This window comes from Pinus tabuliformis, chromosome 3_2, assembly GCF_031772625.1.
Source record: "Pinus tabuliformis cultivar Carrire ecotype Pingquan chromosome 3_2, CPIR1, whole genome shotgun sequence".
In the NCBI taxonomy this organism is placed as follows: Eukaryota; Viridiplantae; Streptophyta; class Pinopsida; order Pinales; family Pinaceae; genus Pinus; species Pinus tabuliformis.
The window spans coordinates 643,588,409-643,593,941 of NC_142302.1; the positions used below are offsets into that span (position 1 = coordinate 643,588,409).

The window sequence follows — 5,533 nt, forward strand, 5'->3', positions numbered from 1 at the left end:
TTATGCAATCCAGATTACCTCGGCTTCACTCACCTCAAAAAAGAGAATTCCTAGAGAGTAAATATTTGAAGAAAATGAGAATGATCCTCCTACAAGCTCCTTTGGACTAGTGTACCACATTTTCTCCATATGAGAGATCTGCTTTAATTGGTTTTGCCAAAACTTCTCTTGTCTTCTCTCTTCCTCGACTTTGGCCTTCATTTTAGTATTTCTCATCTCTTTCCTTGCATATAATATCTTTTCCACTAAAATTTCATGGGAATAATATGTTGATGCAACGAAAGATAAATGCTTATGTGAACATTTCTTCAGTCGTATTTGGGCACCAGAATGAGTGCATCATTTTGGTGTTTCTAACCCATTGTTGATGGCATCTCTAGGTATTGTGCCCTTCCAAGGACACAATCTTGTTGAAATCCTATTTTCTTGACAATCACGACTTGTATTATGTGTTGGTATGCTTTGGTCCTCTTGTCTTGTCCTCACAAGTTGTGTTTCTTCATTCATATTGCATATATTGTTATGTCTATTCGTGTGCAACGAGATCCTTCCATTACAACAATCTGATGAATTGGAACCAGGACTACTAAAAGTATTAGTACAATCTGTAAAAGATATGTGAGTGACTGATGAAATTCTCAAACATGAGGGTCTTATACTTTGTAAAACTAGTCTTTCAGAATGTGCAAGGTCTATGGTCTCTATAATTTGCAAAAATATGTGTAGGCATTCCAACCAATCCACCACCCTCTTTGGTCTTGCAAGCCATTGTCTCAGAGTCATAGTGCCCAATTTTGCATCATCCTTCAATTGATCCAGATCAGTCTTATGTTGAAATGAACTCGAATATTTGTTATTCTCATACTTGCTTGAATATAGAGTCTCATTTGACAGACCAAGACTGGTGCTTAGATGCAATCCCGTGCTATCAGTTCGAACCTCTAGGCGATTAAAGTCTCCATCCGTACATATATTCTCCCCTCAGCGACTTCTCCAATTTTTCTCCTCCTTATCCTCTCCTAATTTTATATCCATTTGATCAGCGAAGGCAGGACATAGATATTCATGTTGGTGCTCCACTGTGTGTTCACATTCTTCAGAGATAAAATGACCATCTTAAGTTCCATGAGATGGAATTTCACTTGCAAAGTTCTCTACATCTTTCATGCTGCAATTCGTGCTAACCAAGTCATCTTTGCACTCATTACCCAAGAAAAATAACCAGTTTTCCTTGAACCCTCCCATGAATTTCTCTCCAAAAAATGCATAGAAACCAAAAATCACTATACATATTTCTCATATACATTTTCAAAATGGTCTCCAAGCATGAAGCTTATGTCATAGAAGTAGGGTCCAATATACTTATTAGTAGTCATCATGCACTACATGATGCCTTAGTGGTTTCCTTTTCTTCAAAGTGAACCTATGAGTTTGCATGCTCAAATATGCTTACTCTTACAGTTTTTGTACTTCAGGACTTGCATTTCATGACTTTATTTTTTTGCACCTACAGGATGTTGCCATTGCAACAATGGGACCTATTCAAAACATTTTTAACTACAACTAGTTTTGGCACTACATTCACTGGCTCCATTACTAGATCAATTATTCATTGTCCCCAAAACATCTTATACTATGCTTTTCTATTGAGAAGAGTAGAGATTTCTACAGTTAAATTAATTTATTTTGTGTTATTAGAGGTAGTAATTTATGTTGTAAAGGAAATAGTTCCAAACTAAAAAACATCTAGATCACACAACATATCACATCTCCCTTCATCTATACTCTTTTTCCATATGCTACGGCCTTGTTTCCTTTACAACATTTAATTCAATTGCTAATTAGATACCCATTATTATATATATTATTAAAATATATCCGTGAAACTTAAAAAATACCTATTATAGTTGAATCCTCGTTTTCTGTCCCTCCCAAATTTTCGCCACAAATTAATGTAAAGACTTCCCGCCAAAAAAAATCATTGCATCAAATATCTTTCCCGCCATAGAATGTAAAAACTCTCATTCTCTGTTTGCAAAGATGACATAGATTGATTGACTTCCCATCTGATCTCAGGAATATCATTGGCGATTCCCATTTTGGGTCTAATGGTTCACGCGCACGCCAGGCTGGGTCGAAATTCGTCTGAATCTATCCACGACTAAATGATAAAGGTAATCTTTCAATTACACAACATCTCCGTTGTCGTCTAGTCCGGTTAGGATACCTGGTTTTCACCCAGGCGACCCGGGTTCAAATCCCGGCAACGGAATATTGTTTTCCTGGGAGCAGATTTAATTTTTGAAAAGGGCGTATCAACAGTAACGGTAAGTTGCGTAAGGGAAATGGGAGACTCGCATGGCGGCCGCACAATTTGAGTGTATCAATTTTCACGTTACTGCCATCATTTTTTGGCTAAAGCACAGCAGAGTACCCGAGCATTGGAACTGGATTAGCTCACTTGGTTACACTGTAGCATAGAAGAGCGTTTGAAAATTGCAGCTGGAATAGCTCAGTTAACCACAAGGCCATCCTAACGTTATATCATCTCTCACTTGCGTGTGACCAAGGTGATGATTTTTTTTACCTCAAATTGAGAATTATTTTTATGTATTCATGTAGATGCTATCATAGATGTATTTTGAGAAAAATAAAATAAGTTTGATGTATTCGTATAGATGATATCATAGATTTATGAGAGGAAAGTGGACAAGAGATTATTAAAAGGAAAAAGAATGTTACTCTAGTGTGTGGGTGTGCTAATTTGTAGGTGTGAAATTTTGTGTTATATTTTTTTTCATTTGTTTGTGATTAAGTTGATAATTTTTGGTAATTATTAATATTTAATGTGATTTTAAAGTTTATTTTGTTTCTAATTTTTATACATAATAATAAATTGAAATTTATTTTTATATATTTATATAGATAATATCATAGATTTATGAGAGGGAAGTAGATATGGATGATACAATTTGAGTGGGCCTAATGGTTAAGAGCTTGTGTTTCCTCCTAAGAGGTCACAGGTTCAAATCCAGAGGGGGTAGAGTATGTATGCCTTTGTAGACTTAGCAGTCAAATTGCCGAGCGGAGGTATTTGGTGTTTGGCTTCGTTGTGATCTTAAAAATGGGTATTATTATTATTATTATTAAAAAGAAAGAGAATGTTACTCTAATTTGCAGGTGCGAAATTTTGTGATAATTTTGATAGAAAAAGGTAAATGCACATTTTTTTTATTTTTTTGGAAAGAGGATTTAGATTCAAATATGTTTTTTTTTTGTCCATAGTTAGATTAATAATTTTTAATAATTTTTAGTACTTATTACTATTTAATGTGATTTCAAAGTTTACTTATTTTCTATTTTTTATATATAATAATAAACTGAGAATTATTTTTATGTATTCATATAGATAATACCATAGATTTATGAGAGGAAAGTCGACATCGACTATATCATATATTTATAAAAGGAAGGAGAATGTTACTCTAGTTTGTAGGTGTGAAATTTTGTGATGTTTTTGATAGAAAAAGGTAAATGCACAATTTTTGTTTTTATTTTTTATTTTTTTGGGAAGAGGATTTAGATCCAAATATGTTTTTTTTGGTTCATGGCTATTTCAAGGTTATAGAAGATGAAAAGTGGGTTGCATTATTAGATGAGCTTAAAGGATGTAAGATTTCCACACTTTTAGATGTTTACTATGTTTTGCCACTAGTGTCCAATAGTTGGGTTAAAATCAAACTAATACATTTATTTAGATTATATGTTTTTGCTAGAAGGTTTTTGATGAACATGTATGAACCCTTTTCTTAATTCTATATATCTTATAACATCTTAATGGGCCTTGGACCCCGCCCATCTTTAGTTTTGTTGGGTTAGGAACTAGAGACAGAGGCATAGTCAGAAATAGAGCTAGTCGCTACAACCATGAGACAAAGTTAAAGTTGTAAGTGGGAGATAGAATTAGAGCGATGTTCTAAAGAAGCAAATGGAAGGCAGATTGTACTAGATTCATTCTCTAAGTTTTTGGAGACCAATAAACCTCTCAATAGGGGGCATATCCTGAAATGGTTTTGAACATGTGAATGTATATATGACTTAGTACTTGCAAATGTAATTTGCTAATAAATGAAGGCTAATAAATTTAAAGGATGATGCAAGTGTAGACAAAATAAATGGGACAAAGGAAAATAGAATTAAAAATAACAAAAAAATGAAAGAGGATAGGGAAAGAGAAAGAGGAATGGGAACTAAAAATTTAGTCTCTTGCCCTTCCCACTACTCTCTAGCTCTCTTATTTCTCAACGTAACTTGACTTTTAAAAGGTATTTTTTGGAAGAGAGAAGTATGCATATAGAGACATGAGATGCACTGTAATTAGAGATTGTTGAAATACATAATTGAGGAACCGTTCAAAGCTAATTTTCCCATTTAGATTTATAGGGTAAATATGGTGCCATTGTGTATGAATTATTTTGTGATTATTGAGTAAATTATATGTGTGACATCATGTTGTTGTTATTTTGTTTAATGTGTTGCTTTGACTGTGTTAATGATGGAAATTAAGAATGGAAAGTTAAAAATATTGTGTATGAGATATTCACAGGGGCTTCACTTAATGAACTTTTGACATCTCATGTGTGTTTGGGGCATGCTAAACAATACCCTTAATTTGACTACATATCGGAAAATACCTCCAAAAATCACATTATTTAACCCCCTACCAATATGAACCCAGTACACCTTCCCAATTTAAAAACCCCTACTTTCACTAGATATTGTAGGTATCTGTTTTTTCATTAACATTTTTTATATCCCTTTATATTTTTTCATTAACTTTGAGCTCCATTTTTTATACATGTCAATATAAAAACCCTTTATCCCTGTATTGTATGCTCAATATATTATGTCATTTTTTCCTCAATATATATCCCCCAATATGAACGCACGTGGTATGGTATTGCTTCCCCAGTGAAGCCCCCATGGAGATATTATTGTTTTTGTCTATGCTGAATATGTTGCCTATAGTTGAATTATAGTTAAAATAAAGAATTCATGATTGTATTTATGTTAGATTTTCTTAAAAAATCACTTCCCTATTAATATTTTGTATTTCAATGGCTCCATGGCTATTTTTATGGTTGGGAGAGTTCAATCTTTATTGTAGCTTTGCAAACTATAGATTTACTTCATAATTTATTTTTTCTTTAGCAATTAAAAATTTCCAACATCTATCTATTCACCATCATTTTATTCCTAGATAAGAGATAGATGGTTTTCATTGCATCTTTATTTCATAAATTTGGTTAGTTTCCAATTCTATTCTCAAGCTTATTTATTTTTGAGAGAATGCATAACAAAGATCTATGCTTGTTCATGGTTGCATGCAAGTCATACATAGTGGTGGACTGGTTGCAGGTGTAAGGGATAATCGTTCGAATCCTGAAACGATCTTCTCAAGCGCAGGTGGAAGTTCTTCTTCTATTTCCCTTGGAGTTTCAATCATTCATCTCAAAAGTTAGATATTTTAGTA

At 33.3% G+C, this 5,533-nt stretch overlaps 1 non-coding gene across 1 annotated transcript; it reads left to right on the top strand.

The window, feature by feature from the left end:
• Positions 1 to 2,198: 2,198 nt before the first annotated feature.
• On the top strand, positions 2,199 to 2,272 carry TRNAE-UUC (transfer RNA glutamic acid (anticodon UUC)). The gene has a single exon. It is a non-coding gene; the product is annotated as a tRNA-Glu (tRNA).
• Positions 2,273 to 5,533: the final 3,261 nt, after the last annotated feature.